This window comes from Sorex fumeus, unplaced genomic scaffold (genome assembly GCF_029834395.1).
Source record: "Sorex fumeus unplaced genomic scaffold, SorFum_2.1 ptg000047l, whole genome shotgun sequence".
Lineage (NCBI taxonomy): Eukaryota > Metazoa > Chordata > Mammalia > Eulipotyphla > Soricidae > Sorex > Sorex fumeus.
Genome location: NW_026606104.1, coordinates 23597446 through 23614888, shown reverse-complemented (window position 1 = coordinate 23614888; position 17443 = coordinate 23597446).

The following is a 17443-nucleotide window of genomic DNA, read 5'->3' as shown; positions in this document are numbered from 1 at the left end:
CTTAAGTACTCATTTATTAAAATATCTTTCAGAAATTCCAGTGCAAAACATCTTAATTTGTAAAATGTGAGCTATTAGAAGAGTTAAAAACAGCAACAGATATTGTTTCCTGGGGATTGTGACATTTATAATTATTTTATGATTTTGGTTTTATAAGATTAGTTATTTCCTCAGAGTAATGCCGCTATAAAAATATGAAACAGAGTTGAAAAATATCCTGAGAACTTTTTTTTAAAAGCTGCAATTGAAATGTAACATAGCCATTTACTTTCCAAATTATGGTTAGGCTGAAATTAAATTTGTTCTCTAGTGATGCTCTTTAGTATTAGTCTCTATATTGATCTCATTAAGGCTTGAACCAGTCAACCTGGCAACAACGAAGGTTTTCAAAAATGAAACAAAACCCCCCAAAGTTTAGCACTTTTTTAGAACTGGCTGCTGCTCTTTTTGATGTCTGTGGACTTTTATCCATGAGACTGAGGTAGAACATTGAAGATGAAAAAAAAATTCTTTTCTACAGAAAATTTCAATTGGTTAACACAATAGGTTTCCTTGTGATTACCAACAAAAACATTTTTCATTGTCTCTGATTCATCTGTCAATGGCTTAACTTGGTACATATACTACAACTGAACACCAAAAGAGTAATACAGAATGTATGAGGGAACAGGAAACAGTTATTATAGAAAAATTAAAATATAACCTTAACAAATATTTTTTAAATGTATTTCTGGTTTGTAGAGTAAAGTGAGCCTGGAAATAATTTTGCATTGGTACTATTTTCCTGTAATTGCAAGGAGAATATGCTTTGTAAGAAACCTAAGAGAATCTTTCATAAAAGAATATTTCATAAAAGAATCTTTCATAAAAGAAAACTCAGACTACAGTACTGAGTAAAGACCTTGTATCCTTCTAGAAATGTGATTAGGCATCTTTCTGTGTCTTAACTAAATAAACTTTATTTGTTTGTTTATTTTTAATTTAATTTTTTAAAGTTGTTCACAATAATTTACTACAGTCAATATTCCCACATCAATCCTGACACCATTACACTATCCCATCACCATTATTTTGAATTTTCTCAGAACCACCTAAATCTTTCCCCAAAGCATGTACTAAATAAGTTATTTTGTATTGCTTGTTTTGAATAATCTGCTAAAAATGGTCAATAAAAGTTTTCTTAGCGGAAAGTGTATGAAAGTGTTGTATTTCACCCTAGAGCCATTAAGCTTTTGTATAAGAGATTACTAACTTGTTGTTACAGGTTGTCCCTTGTGTAAACTCAAAAAGACAGCAGTGGTCTATCTCTCTTGCTGCCCACATTCGGTAGTCTCACGCCACTTCCCCCACCACAGGGAGGTCGATGGCGATGGGCAGGTGAAGGAAGGAACGAGGGCCAGGCTGGTTGCTGTTTATTTCAGTCCTCTCACCATTCACTTTTGTATCTCCTCAGCCTCCTTCATCATCATCATTTTGTATGGACACAGTAAAAAATACATTAAGCTTATAGAGTTGCTCTCCTAGGGCAATCTCGATCTCAGATTACAGTGCTCAGGCCAGATAGTCTTTCCTATCCCTAGTAGGGTCCTAGTCTCATTGTTACTTTTGGATCATGACAACATTTGTCTATGATCAAACTCTTACAGTTAAGAATCGTGGCACTTTGGCCTGGCCTATTTTGATGCCAGGGTAGCTCACAGCTTGCCCTGGGTCCATTCAGTCTCTCGTTGGGACCCTGCTTTTGGGGTGTTAGGAACTAAGAGCAACTGAGGCTTAAGTCAAGAAAGCAGATGCCTGGGAGTGAATAATATTCAAAGCCAATTAAATCCTAAATCACAAAGCATAAGATTAACTGTCTTTCTGCACCTATACAAAAAGGACATTGCTTTAAAGTAAACTATTCAAAAGACAAGGAGAGGAGAAAGGCAATATTAACTTACAATATAATTTCAGTGTCCTAGAAAGATCTGCCTTTCAAATTAATAGAGTGTGATTAGGGGGAAAAATTTATTAACTAGATAGAGAAGAGAGCATAGAGAATTGGTTACAGATAAATGAAGGAATGGGAGTGACTCGGGAGCACTGTGGTGGGTGTAATCTGATAAACCTATGCTCCTTGTGGCAAGTTTAGCAGAGAGAAAAAAAAACTTTTAAATTTTAAGTTTTTTCTTTCTGCTAAAACCAAAATCCCAGGGACTAATCCTCTGAGAACCTGGGATGCCCCGAGAAAGCATCTCGCTGAGGGTGTTTCTTCCCCCTGCTCCTGCCCCTTCCTTCCCGTGCCTTCTTTCATTTTTTCTTTTGTCTATGGGGGCAAAGTGGAGGGGGGAAGGGAGCTTCCCAAACTCTGTTCACTGTGCCAAGGCCTCTCCCGACAATACTCAACCATGCCAGGCAGCTCAGTGCCAGGCCCTGAGTTCCAGTTGGCCCCTTGACCCTCCCAGGCTACTCTATGGGACCCCATGGTATTGGGATCTCAGTCAGTGCAAAGCCTGCACCCCCTGATCACCGAGTATGTGCATAGATCGCCTGCTCTTTATTTCCCACTGGGTGTTGTGGCCCTCTCTGGCAATGCTCAGGGCTCATGCCTGGCTCTGCACTCAGGGATCACTCCTGGTGGGCTCGGAGGACCATATGGGACACTGGGGATTGAACCTAGGTTGGCTGTGTACCAAGCAAGCGTCCTCCCTGCTGTGCTGTCTCTCCAATCCTCTGCCCCTACTCTTTTTTGGCTACACTCAGCCGTGCTCAGGCTGAGTGCTCAGGGATCCCTCTTGGTCGTATGGGGGAGGGGGAGACCAGATGTTGCCAGGGGTGAAACCCAGTCTGCCAGCTTGGGAAGTATGTGCTCCAGCCCTCTGAGCCATTTCCTGCCCCCCTCTTGTTCCTTATAACTTTTTTTTTTTTGCATTTTGGGTCACATCCGGTGATGCACAGGGCTTACTCCTGACTCTACACTCAGCAGTGGTTTCTGGCGGTGCTCAGGGGACCATATGGGAAGCCGGGGATTGAACCCTGGCCAGCTGAGTGCAAGGCAAATGCCCTGTACTACCGCTTATAACTTTCATTAATATTTTTATATTCTGGAATTTTATGGAATATTGGGCTGGAGCGATAGCACAGCGGGTAGGGCTTTTGCCTTGCACACAGCCAACATGGCCGACCCAAGTTCGATTCCTCCGCCCCTCTCGGAGAGCCCGGCAAGCTACTGAGAGTATCTCGCCCGCACGGCAGAGCCTGGCAAGCTCCCCGCGACGTATTCGATATGCCAGACACAGTAACAACAAAGTCTCCAATGGAGATGTTACTGGGCCCGCTCGAGCAAATCGATGATCAACGGGAGGGCCTTTACTTTACTTTTTATGGAATATGGGGCTGGAGCAATAGCACGGCGGTAGAGCGTTTGCCTTGTGTGCAGCCGGCCTGGCTGAGCCGGGTTCGATTCCTCCACCCCTCTCGGAGAGCCCAGCAAGCTACCAAGAGTATCTTGCCCACATGGCAGAGCCTGGCAAGCCACTGATATATTCAATATGCCAAACACAGTAACAACAAGTCTCACAATGGAGACTGGGCCCGCTAGAGCAAAATTGATGAACAATGGGAGGACCGTGCTTATACCTTGTGGCAAGGGAGAAAGGACAAATCAATTGTTATCCTACAGTCTCTTGTGTTATAATACATATATATGTATATATGTATATTTATGACCATATCTATATATCTATATCTATATCTATATCTATATCTATATCTATATATATATATGCTAGAGTGATAGCACACGGCCAACATGGCCGACCCGAGTTCGATTCCTCCGCCCCTCTCGGAGAGCCCGGCAAGCTACCAAGAGTATCTTGCCCGCACGGCAAGCCTGGCAAGCTCCCTGTGCCGTACTTGATATGCCAAACACAGTAACAAGAAGTTTTAAAATTTGTTGTGAGATGTTACTGGTGCCTGCTCGAGCCAATTGATCAACAACGGGAGGACAGTGGTACAGTGCTATATACATATATATATATATGTATATATATATATATGTGTGTGTGTGTGTGTATGTGTATGTGTGTGTGTGTGTGTATAAATAGGTTGCCTCCTATGTTGCACCACATCAAATGTGGTGTGCTACTCTTGGTACATTAATGGGGCAGAATATGAGATATCACTCCAGGAACTCTAAAATTTAAAGTAGACTGATACATCTAGGGTTAAATTTTTAACTGAATGGTGACTTTGAGGTGTTGAGGTATCTCTGCAGCGTGTTGCTCTCTTTCACTTCTGAGATTTATTTGTGAATCTCTGGATCATTGGTGTTAATGAGCTTATGAGAGGCAGTTTGTAGGCATGATGGCCAGGCTCCAGGTAGCACAGGGAGATGTGGGGGAGTTTGTCTATTCCTGACTCCATGGAAGCCTGGAGATTTTTGTCATAAAACCTGCATACAGGAGTTTCTCAGCAGATTCAGTCTCATGGATGAGGCTTGCCCTTAGCCTGTGGAGGTCAGTTATGAACCTGGTGGTGATTGGTTTCTGGAGTTTTTTCAGCTGACAGGACTCTCCTGGGGCAGGTGGTGGGACTCCCCCTTCCCCTTCTGGGGTACCGAGATAGAGACAGCCTGGTGTGAAGGCATCTCTGTGATTTCTGTATCCACAACTTTAATAATTCACGCATTCCATAAAGTATGAACTGTAGCACTGTGGCACTGTCCTCCTGTTGTTCATTGATTTGCTCGAGTGGGCTCAGTAACATCTCCGTTGTGAGACTTGTTGTTACTGTGTTTGGCATATACCGCATGGGTAGCTTGCCAGGCTTTGTGTCTGCAAAGTTATTAGGATAACTTTATATCAGTGTATCTATGCAAAGACACTTAGAAATGATTAAAATAATCCTAAATAGTGTTGATAAATAGATAAATAAATAATTTTTTACTTTTTTAAAAGAAATATTTGGACACATTTTTCTTTAACTTAATTTTTACAAGGTTGTTCACACTAATTTGTTACATTTAATATGCCAACACCAATCCCACCACCATTATACCTCTCGACCACCATATTTCACAAGTTTCCACCCGACGCCCAAACCCTGACCCCAAAGGATCTAAATAGTTTATTTTGATTGCTTGTTTTGAATGCTAAAAATTATAGAAAAAATTTCCTTAAAGCAAAGTGTGTGAAGATTGTTATATCTTACCCTGGAGCCTGTAAGCCCTTGTATAAGAGACTACCAACATACAAAACTTTTTTCTAGAAAAAAAATATTTCAAAGATATATCCATTATTCTCATAGATTTTGTTATTTTATAAAATAATTTTATTAAGTATTTATGGTAAATAGAGGATTTTCCCTTACGTTTTAAAATAGGCTAAATAAAACCCTTTTGGAAGATCTTGCGATTTGGAAGATTTAAATAAATACTTAAATCATTTGCCATGGTTCTTTTCGATTACATGTTACATGTATCAGAACAGTTGTTATTTTTGATATTGATTAGGTTTATTAAGTTTACCAGGGTCATAGAAGGTCTGTCAATTATAGAGTAATAATGTATATTAATCACTAATAAAGTTTTGTTGATAAATACCTCTTTATTTTTTAATTTTTTTGATTTCCACCATTTTACTAATTAACCCTGGAAGTATTTCTACTGAGAGTCAGATAATTAAGAGATTGGTTTCTGTGCTCTGGAGTCATGGCCGTGCTGGAGAGCCGCTCGTGGGGGGCAACTGGTGGCCTCGGTAGGGAGTGAAGGACAGACCGGAAGGCCCCCCTTCCCATGAGGTTTTAGTCGCCCCCACACCCCCGGCTCATACCTGCTCTCCACAAGGCTCCCACGCGACTGCCATCTTTCTTTCCAGAGAGGAGAGGGCGAATGGGGCAACACCCTTTCCCCTCTGGGCAGACATGATGGCCTGGATTATCGCATAGTCCGTTCACTTTTCTGCTCCAAGCTGCTGGGTTCTGCATTAAGTCCTTGTGCTTCTGGGGCAGTGGCCGTGCTCCAAACTTAACTCTGATTTTCAGGGAGAAACGTTGGGTGATTTACTTCCCATTGATCACTTTGTATATACAGAGATGTCGCGCAGCCGCGTAAGCAGCCGTGCGGTTTGGAGGAAAATTCCTAGTTCCTGCATACTCGAGCTATGTTTGTAGAGGCTTCTGGTCACTGGGGTTCCATCTGGGGGAGGCGGGATGTGGCACCTACCCCATCTGGGACTCCCCAGTGATCTCGGCTCTTTTTGGAACCTGGTGTCTTCTCCGAGAGCTGTGGAGCCAGCCCTCCATGTGACCCTTCTTCTCTCTCTGCTGATAAATACCTCTTTAATATTAATCATTAATAGTACATAATAGAATAAGATGAAGAACATTGTACCAAGCACGTTAGAAATCAATGTGAGAATCTTTAAAAATAAAAATGAAGCTAACAACAGCTCAATCAAAATCCTATAAAATATGTATTTTATTTACAAATCAGACCCTGAGCTATTGTTTTCTAGGTCTCTTTGTTTTTTTTGTTGTTGTTGCTTGTTTGTTTGTGAAAAAAGGTAGGCTCCCAAGAAGTACAGAGGAGACTTGGGATTCCTTCTGGTGATTCTCAGACAGCGGGGTCGAAGGTTCAAAACAGTACTGTTCTGTCTCCACGGTGCTGGGAGAAATCAGAACTCATACACTGCAGATAAATGAACGATCATATTTAAAATAGGTTTTCGCAGATGATATGATACTATACTTAGAGAACCCTAAAACCTCTACCAAGAAACTCCTAGAAATAGGCTTGAATAGTAAAGTGGCAGGCTATAAAATCAATACCCAAAAATCCATGGCTTTCCTATACGCAAGTAGTGAAAGAGAAGAATGTGACATGAAGAAAACAATCCCATTCACAATTGTGCCGCAAAAAAATTAAGTACCTGGGAATCAGCTTAACTAAGGAAGTAAAGGACCTGTACAAAGAAAACTACAAAACGCTACTTCAGGAATAAAAGAGGACACGAGGAAATGGAAAAATATCCCCTGGTCATGGATGGGGAGAATCAACATTGTCAAAATGGCAATACTTCCCAAAGCACTGTACAATGCGATCCCTATAAGGATACCCATGACATTCTTCAAAGAAATGGAGCAAACATTCCTGAAATTTATATGGAACAATAAACTCCTACGAATAGCTAAAGCAATTCTTCAGAAAAAGAAAATGGGAGGAATCAACCTGCCCAAATTCAAGCTCTACTACAAAGCAGTAATAATCAAAACAGCATGGTACTGGAACAAAGGCAGAGCTGCGGACCAATGGAACAGAGTTGAATATACTGACATCTCCTGCCAAGCATGTGATCATCTAATCTTCGATAAGGGGGCAAGAAAAGTGAAATGGAGCAGGGAAAGCCTCTTTAATAAATTGTGCTGGCAAAACTGGAACGGCTACATGCAAAAAAAATGGGCTCAGATCTCTGTCTAACGCCATGCACAAAAGTAAGATCAAAATGGATTTATGATATCAGACTGGAATCCATAAAGTTTATTGACGATAAAGTTGGCAAAACCCTCCATGATATTGAAGCTAATGGTGTCTTCAAAGATGTCACACCACTGGCCAAGCAAGTGAAAACAGAGATAGACAAATGGGACTATCTTAAACTAAGAAGCTTCTGCACTTCAAAAGAAACAGTGACCAAAATACAATGACAGTCTACAGAATGGGAAAGGATATCCACCAAATACACATCTGACAAGGGCTTGATATCAAGGATATACAAGGTACTGGTCAAACTCCACAAGAAGAAAACATCCAACCCCATCAAAAAATGGGGCGAGGAAATGAACAGAAACTTTCGCAAAGAAGAAATCCAAATGGCTAAAAGGCACATGAGAAAATGCTCTACATCACTAATCATCAGAGAGATGCAGATCGAAACAACAATGAGATATCATTTCACACCACAGAGATTGGCCCACATCCACAAGAACAAAAGCAACCCATGCTGGCGCGGATGTGGTGAGAAAGGGACCCTCCTTCACTGCTGGGGGAAATGCCAACTGGTCCAACCCTTTTGGAAAACAGTGTGGACGATTCTCAAAAAATTAGAATTTGATCTCCCATTTGATCCAGCAATACCACTCCTGGGATTATATCCCAGAGAGGCAAAAAATATAGTGGAAGTGACATCTGCAATTGTTTGTTCATTGCAGCACTCTTTACAATAGCCAGAATCTGGAAAAAATCTGAGTGCCCGAGAACAGATGACTGGTTAAAGAAACTTTGGTACATTTACACAATGGAGTACGATGTAGCAGTTAGAAAAGATGAAGTCATGAAATTTACATACAAGTGGTACTATATGGAAAGTATCATGTTAAGCAAAATGATTCAGAAAGAGCGGGATAGACACAGAAAGATTGCATTCATCTGGGGAACATAAAGCAACAAAATGTGAGAATAACACCCAGGAGTGGTGGAGATTAGTACCAGGAACTTTGCTCCATGATTTGGAGGGCAGCCACACGTGCTGGCTGGAAGAAAAGGAAGCTCAGATAGAGAAGAGAGCACCAAAGAAAGGGTGTTGTGAGGATCCTCCCAGGGTGGGAGAAGCATGCTGAAAATAGACTATAGACTAAACATGATTGCCACTCAATGCCTCTCTTGCAAAACACAGGACCCAAAAGAAGAGAGAGAGAACAAGGGGGAATGCCCTGCCACAGAGGCAGGGTGGGATAGGGGGTACGGGGGGTGGGAGGGATGCTGGGACCCGTGGTGGTGGAGGATGGGCACTGGTGGAGGGATTGGTACTTGATCATTGTATGACTGAAACCCAAGCACAAAAATTTTTAAGTCTATAACTGTACCTCATGGTGTTTCACTAATAAAAAAATTAAAATACGTTTAAAGAAAGGTGAAAGTAAAGTGCTTAATCGATTTGCTCTAGCGGGCCCAGTAACGTCTCCATTGGAGACTTTGTTGTTACTGTGTCTGGCATATCGAATACTCTCGGTAGCTTGCCAGGCTATGCAGCTTAAAGACCCATTAATTATAATACTAAGATTATTTTCAGAGTAATTCTTTCATGTCTTTTTAAAGAGAAATGATTATCATGTTCTGTGCTTTAAAAAAAAATAAATAAACAGTAAGAAACAAATGAACTGGTGGGAAGAGAGACTGAACAAGTAAGCTGTCTATAGACAAGTGATGAGATACTACACAATTTTGAAATTGTGAACCAGATGCAAATGTTCAAAACTTGGTATCTACATTTCACAAACTATTTTTAAGGGAATAAAGATACATAACACTGGGTGTTGAAGGAATATAGGAAGAAAGGAAAATAAGGCCGAGGGGATAAAGGAGATTCAAAATGTGGCATGGTGTCTGAAGCAATATTAAAAAGTTTGCTATAAACTCACTATGACTTTCTCTCAGTCTAATTATGTTTACCTAAGTTTCTTTCAATAACAAATGAAATAACAGAATAGAAATAGTAGATGTGTTGCATATTTTTTATTCCTTAAAATTTCTGCATGGACTGTTGATGAAAACAATTTGGGCTTATAAGAATTGGGCAAGATTTTTTTCCTCAGGATTTCTCTCTTTCCAATTAATCCAGCTGGATAAAACATAAAAACAGTTTCAAATTGGATTCACTATTGTGTGGTCCACATCTGGTTTCAATAAGTATTTAGACAAACGTTGGCCCTCACAACTCCCACCCAGTGAAAATGAGCAATATTTTTCACTTTGATTTATCTACTAATTTGTAGTCAGACTGTCTTTTGTATTAGATTTTCAATGAAGTCATTCCATTTTCAAGGGAAACAAATTAAATTCCCAGACTGGACTTTAAATACGTGTAGGCAGCGTAGCTGCTAAAATAAAATATTCATAGACTGGGTAGTTTTAAAACAAAAATATTTCTCACAATTCTGGAAGATGGGATATGGTTGATGAAAGTGTTTGACTCAATTCTTGGGGAGAGTACACTAGTGATGTCCTTAGACAGGTGAAGAAAGTTCTGGTATTTCTCAAGCTTCTTATAATGACATTGATTTTACCATCACTTCAGCATGATCTAAATCTAAATCTTCTAACTATATTCCAATCCCTAATACCTAGTATCAAATTGAGGAGTAGAATATTAATATACTGAACCCTGGTTGGCCACATCCAAGGCAAGCAACTCTACCCACTGTACTATCTCTCCAGCCCCTCTATATAAATTTTAAACCAGTTCATCAATATCTTAACAAAAAAAGAGAGTGCTGATGTTTGCTAATGATTAATTATGTTTAGTATAAGATCAATTTAGGAGAAAGAACTTATAAAAAATAATGAATCTTCTAAGAAACTGAGAGGTATGTTATATATCTTTAATTTTTTTCAGCAATGTTTTATGTCTGCTATTTTTTTACTTGTAGTCAGACTTTCGTTTTGATAGCAACATACTTTAACTCTTAGAAAGTCAATTATAATGAATTGTATCTTTAAAGCAAATTGAAAATAAAAACTTCTATTGATATTGTAGGAATAAGGGTCAGATTTAATTTGAAATTTGGAATACATACCTCTTTGGACTTATAAACTGCTAGGGGGGAAAAGCCATGAGATAGATTTATTCTGTTTGAAAGAAATCTTAATAAATAACTCAAGATTGCTATAGTCAGTCAGCAAATAATCAGAAGCATCAAATATCTACTACCTAAAATAAGAGCCTAGATTCTAAGAATAAGATCAATACTTACTCGAAGTGAATTACTTACAGTGAATTACTCGAAGCAAAATAGCACTAGAGGAAAAACAGGCATTTAAGCAAGTAATGATACTAAGTTGTCATGTTGTAATAATGTTACAGTAGAAACAACTACCAGAAACTGAAGTGGTACAAGAGAGAAAATGGTAACTTTTCCTGGTAAAATGAGCAAATGAGCAAATGGATCGAAAAGATAAGCATAGTATTACATAGAATGTATTATATACCTAAGTGATGGTAATAGCCAACACTATTTTTTTTGTTTTTCAGATAGATTTCAATCTATCATCATAGTACTTATTTTATAACTATTATTATTATTATTATTATAAATTGCAAATAAAACATATGGATGTAAAATAAAACCAAGTATATTGATTTAAATGAGAAATAAAATACTTATTTTTAGTGTTATTAATCCTTATGCACTTATTTTTGTTAAAAAGAATAACTAAAAGGAAGCAGTTCATTATTTTATTATTACAACAGTCACTTGATAATTAATAGCCTTATTGCCTACACTATTTAAAATAAATATTTGCTGAATCAAAAAAATAAAATAATCCAAGAGGAAAAAACATTGAAATAATGATGTTGTCTTAACCCATTTGTTCTAAAAGCTCAAAAATCAAAAGTATATATTATTTTGTATTTTAAATAGCATTTGAATTATAAGGCAAAGGAAAACAAATTGTATTTTGTTTCTTCAGTACAGTACACTGTCCACTGATATACCTATCTGTCTCACCCAAAAATAATGCTGTTAAAAGAAATTTATATTATGATGATCTTGTGATCCTCCTCTACCTCCACTACCCAGTCGCCACCAAGCCCTAGGTGGCTTTCCGGATGCTCAGGTTCAAGACTCACACACGAGTGAAGCCCCACAGAACCAGGTAAGCGAATCTTTGAAGCCCCACAGAAACAAGTAAGTGACCTTGAACTCCAGGCTCAACAGGACCCGGAAACAGAGATCCTCTGCCTGCTCCCACCAATCTCCAGGAACTCAAGGATCAAACCCAGAAGCCCCACCCTGCCCTGTCCTGCCTGCTTCCACCAATCCCCGGGGACCCAGGGATCATACCAAGAAGCGCCACCCTACCACCCTACCAGTACCAGATAACTATCTCATCAGCAGACCTCCACTAATTCTACTACCTCCACTACTCAGCTGCCACCATGCTCCAACCCAGTTTTCAGAACTCATGGCTGCTTCTGACACATCATAAGACACTTAATATCCATCTTACAAGATTACTGCACCATATTTAATGGGGTTCAAATATGGTTTGAACAATGGGAACACCTGCAAGGGCGATTAGAGGCCACCATAAAAGTCTCTATTCCTCTCGGAGAGCCTGGCAAGCTACCAAGAGTATCTTGCCCGCACGGCAGAGCCTGGCAAGCTATCTGTGGCATATTCGATATGCCAAAATCAGTAAATACAATGGATCTTATAACCCTGACCCTGAAAGAGCCACCAATATGGCAGCATTAAGAAGGAAGAGGAAGGAGGGGTTGATAAAATCTCAAGGCCAAACTAGGCTGCCAAAACGAAGGACTAAAATGACGGTTTGTACTTTCAATGCACATATGCTGGCATAAGATGCATCCATCGAGAACCTGACGGTGCAAGCACAAAGATCAAGTACAAAATAATTGATCTGATCAGGACAAGAAGGCATCAATCACATCACGCCATTTTTGACACCGGAGAAGAACTCTTTCTCGGAACATGTCATAAAAGAGGCGTCGGTGGTGTCTGTGTCCTTTTGACACGAACTTGGCCATGAGCACTGATTCATTCAAATGCCTAACAACCCAAATTGGACAACAACACTTGAATAGATGTGACTCACTGCCGGCAGTGTCTATCTTCGTTGTCTATGCACAAACATCCAATTATGATGAAGAAGAGATTGAAAAGTTCTACACGGAGCTGGAGAAGGTGAAGACCACACCTTCTACAAGATCATTGTTGCACTGTCAGTGATTTGAATGCGAAGATAGGACCAAGAAGATCAGTCGAAGAACTCCACATAGGGACCCATGGCCTGGAATGGAACAAACAGGGTGAGAGACTATCTGAGTTCATCATGTCGACCAAGACCATCCATGGTAACTTACAATACCAGAAGGCCAAATCTAAACGTTGGACATGGGAGTCTCCCAGTGAATGGTTCCCCAATGAAATTGACCACATCATGATGTCGCTATTGTCCCAAAATTCCAGACGAGATCGGACCACCATCTCCTTCATACAAAATTCTGCTTCATGGTGCAGGGAGAAAGGGCTGCAAAGTTTAAGAAGAGAACTCCCAGAATGGCCACCAACAGGGAGCTCTTTGGCACTATTGCAGCAACATGAGAAGATGCAGTCGTTGACAACATTGATGAAGAATATGATCCACTGGTTCAGCACCTCCATGATTGTGCAAGGAATACTGAGAGAGAGATAGCCACAAAAAGACCCCTGTCTTTTGAAAACTCTTTTTTTGGGGGGGTTGGGTGACACCTGGCGATACACAGGGGTACTCCTGGCTCTGCACTCAGGAATTACCCCTGTCAGTGCTCAGGGGACCATATGGGATGCTGGGAATCGAACTCGGGTTGGCAACGTGCAAGGCAAACACCCTACCCGCTGTGCTATTGCTCCAGCCCCTGTCTTTTGAAAATTCTTGAGCTCATTCACCAACATGGCTTGGCACAATCTTCACGCAACCACAAACGAACATCTGTGATCGCAAAGCAGTGCAGAGAAGTGATAAAGGAAGACCTCAAAGAGAGAAGAGCAGCAGTGCTGGCAGATGTGGCAGAAGACATGAAAAGCATTTACAATGCCTGCCTGTCCTTCGCCAACTACAAGACCAAGATGACTGTCCTACGATGTCCTCATGGATCTATCACATCTGCCAGAAGGGCAATGGAGAAGATTATCCATGACTTCTGCTCATATCTCTTCAATAGCCACGTCCACCTGCTCACAATACCAAATTCCCAAGGATAGATATGTCCATCTCAATGTTCTCCCTTCCGAAATCGGACATGCCATTTCATTGGTAAAGAAGTGAACAGTACCGGGCCCAGACAAGGTCAGACCCAAACACATGAAGAACCTGCTGTCAGTACTCATCAATACACTGGCTCAGCTCTTCACATGCTAACTGTCTGAATACAAGCTTCTGTTCCAATGGAAAACCAGTAGGACTGTTCTACTATACAAGAATGGTGACATCCACGACATTGGCAACTATTGCCCCATCTGCCTGTTGCCTGTCATCTACAAGCTGTTCATTCAAGTCATCGTGAATAGGATTGGCAGAACACTAGATGAAGGACAATCATGCGAGCAAGCTGGGTTCTGAAAAGAATTCAGCACGATTGACCATATCCATATGGTAACCAAGGTCTTTGAGGCTTCTCAGGAGTTCAAGATACCGCTCTGTTAAACGTTCATTGATTTAAAGAAGAATTTTGGTTCTGTTGAGACTGAAGAGGTCTTCGAAACCCTAGCCAAACAGGATATTCAAACTCAATATGTCAGAATCTTCCATGAGCTGTATTATGGATTCACTACCAGGATCTCACCATTCTACAAGGAAGTGATCATCCATGTCAAGAGAGGGGTTTGGCAGAGTGATTCCATTTCACCAAATCTCTTCAGTGCCACCCTGGAGAATATCATGCTACATGTGGAATGGGAAGGAATGGGAGTGAAGTTAGATGGTCAGCAAATACAACACCTCCGCTTCATTGAAGACATCATTCTAATAACACCAAATATTAGTCAAGAAGCACAAATGCTAGCTGACCTCGACAATCAGTGTGGAAGGGTTGGACTACAGCTGAATCTCACCAAGACAATGTTCATGAGAAACGGATTCATTCCTGATGTTCCATTAGCTCTCAATGGAATGGACATCTCTGAATGCAACAGTTATGTGTACCTAGGTCGAGAAGTCAACATGACAAATGACCTAGGACCTGAGTTATGCAAGAGGAAGAGAGTGGCTCAGAACACCTTCAAGAGCATCGAAGAAATACCTAAGAGGATGACAAAGAACCTCCAGCTCCAGGCACATCTCTTTGATTCTACTGTTCTTCCTGCATTAACATTAGCCTCAGAGACCTGGACCGTACGAAAACAGGATGAGAATGCTATTCGAGTCTTCCAAAGAGGAATCGAAAGAGCTATGCTTGGAGTATCATGATTCACTCAAGTGAGAGAAAGAATCCGGAATTCCAACCTTCGTTGATGATCAAGAATCAGGGACGCTGTCTCATTTGCCAAGGCATCGATAATCAGATGGGCTGGACAGTAATGTGATTTGGAGACGACCACTGTACTAGAGCCGTTACCAACTGGATTCCACGGGATGTCAAAAGATCTTGTGTCTGCCCAACTATGAGATGGTCAGATTTCTTCATCAAGATCCTGAATGATTTTGTTTGAGGCTTCTCATGTTCCTGGAGGGAGCAGACTTCATTGGGCTACACTAGCACCCAACAGGGACAAATGAAGATGTTATTGGCATCCACTTGAGCAAATCTATGAGTAATGGGATGTCGATTGATCAATTGATCAAGTGATATTGTGAAGGATTTGTGACATTAAATTATTTTAGAAATATTGCTTGAGCAATTATTATAGCTTTACTTATATTATTTTGATTGAATTTGTCTGACTAAATACTCTTTAAATTGATTAGACTTTTGGGATTGGGAGTAAGTTGCAATTTTATACTTTGTCTCCTACATACCCTTAAAAATTTCTTTGGAAACATTGTGATCTATAACACTGTTAATGGTAGAGTTTCCTGCATACAACATGCAACAATACCACACCCTTCACTAGTGTATCTGCTTCCCTCTCACCAGAATCCCCTACCAACCACTTCTAGCACTCCCATCGTTGGTAAGTTCAGTTCTGTAAACCAGTTCTCTGGCTTTGTTTTTCTCTGTTCCCAACTTTCCATGAGACCCACTGTAATTACCCATTGTAATTCCATTGTACAAGAAGGGAGGCATACATGACATTGGCAACTATGGCCAATCTGCGTATTGTCTTTCATCTACAAGTTGTTCACTCGAGTTATCCTGAACAGGATTGGCAGAACACTAGATGAAGGACAACCATGTGAGCAAGTTGGGTTCCGCAAAGGATTCAGCACCATCGATCATATCCACACAATAACCAAGTTCAAGATGCCGCTTTGTCTAACTTTCATTGATTTAAAGAAGGCCTTGATTCTGTTGAGACGGAAGCGGTCATTAAAGCCCTAGCCAATCAGGGCATTCAAACTCAATACATCAGGATCCTCCATGAGTTGTATTATGGATTCACTACCAGGATCTCACCATTCTACAAAGAAGTAATCATTGATGTCAAGAGAGGGGTTCGGCAGGGTGATACCATTTCACCGAAACTCTTCAGTGTCACCCTCGAGAACATCATGCGACGACTGGAATGGGAAGGAATGGGAGTGAAGATAGATGGTTGGCAACTACACCACCTCCGCTTTGCTGATGACATTGTTTTAATAACACCAAACATTAGCCAAGCGGCACACATGCTGGCCGACTTCGACTGTGAGTGTGGAAAGGTCGGACTACAGCTGAATCTTACGAAGACAATGTTTATGAGAAACAGCCTCGTTCCTGATGCCCCATTGTCTCTCAATGGAACAACCATCTCCGAATGCAACAGTTATGTGTACCTAGGTCGAGTAGTCAACATGATGAATGACCTGGCACCCAAGCTGCGCAGGAAGAAGAGAGCAACTTGAAATGCCTTCAAGAACATCGAAGAAATAGCTAAGAGGATGAAGAACCTCTGGCTCCGGGCACATCTCTTTGATTCCACTATTCTTCCTGCATTAACATACGCCTCAGAGACCTGGGCCCTGCGCAAACAGGATGGGAACGCTATTTGGGTCTCCCAAAGAGGAATTGAAAGAGCTGTGCTTGGAATATCACTTTTCACTCAAATGAGAGAAAGAATCCGGAGTTCTGACCTCCGTCGACAATCAAGAATCAGGGACCCTGTCTCGTTTGCCAAGGTGTCAAAAATCAGATGGGCTGGTCACGTAATGAGATTTAGAGATGACTGCTGGACTAGAGCCGTTACCAACTGGAGTCCACGAGATGTCAAAAGACCGCGTGGCCGCCCACCTATCAGATGGTCAGACTTCTTCATCAAGATCCTGAATGATCGGTTTGAGGCTCTTTGTATTCCTAGAATGAACAGACGCCATTGGGCTACACTAGCACGTGACAGGAACAAATGGAGACGTTCCTGGCGACCGCTTGAGCAAATCGACGATTAAAGGGAAGTCAAGTGATCAAGTGATCAACTTTCCATGGGCAAACTAACACAGAAACTTTAGAAGTAGAATATAAAACACAAACCATGCAAGACACTGACTGAGAGACAGTAGTTGACTGATATTTTTAAATATCTGATCGGTATGATGAAATCTACTGCCAGGAGAATCTTTAAAAACATGACTGTCATTTGACAAGAAATGGTTCTAGTTAAGTCTACCTTAAAACAGAACTGCCATTTAAATTGGAAAGAACTTTCACTTAGCATTTTACTGTTTTGAGTTGTAGTTTTCCTCATCACAATGCTTATTTGTCACAGAGTTTATAAAGCTAAGGAAACTCTAAAAGAGGGAGAAAACATTAAAATAAATGACTTGTTTTAT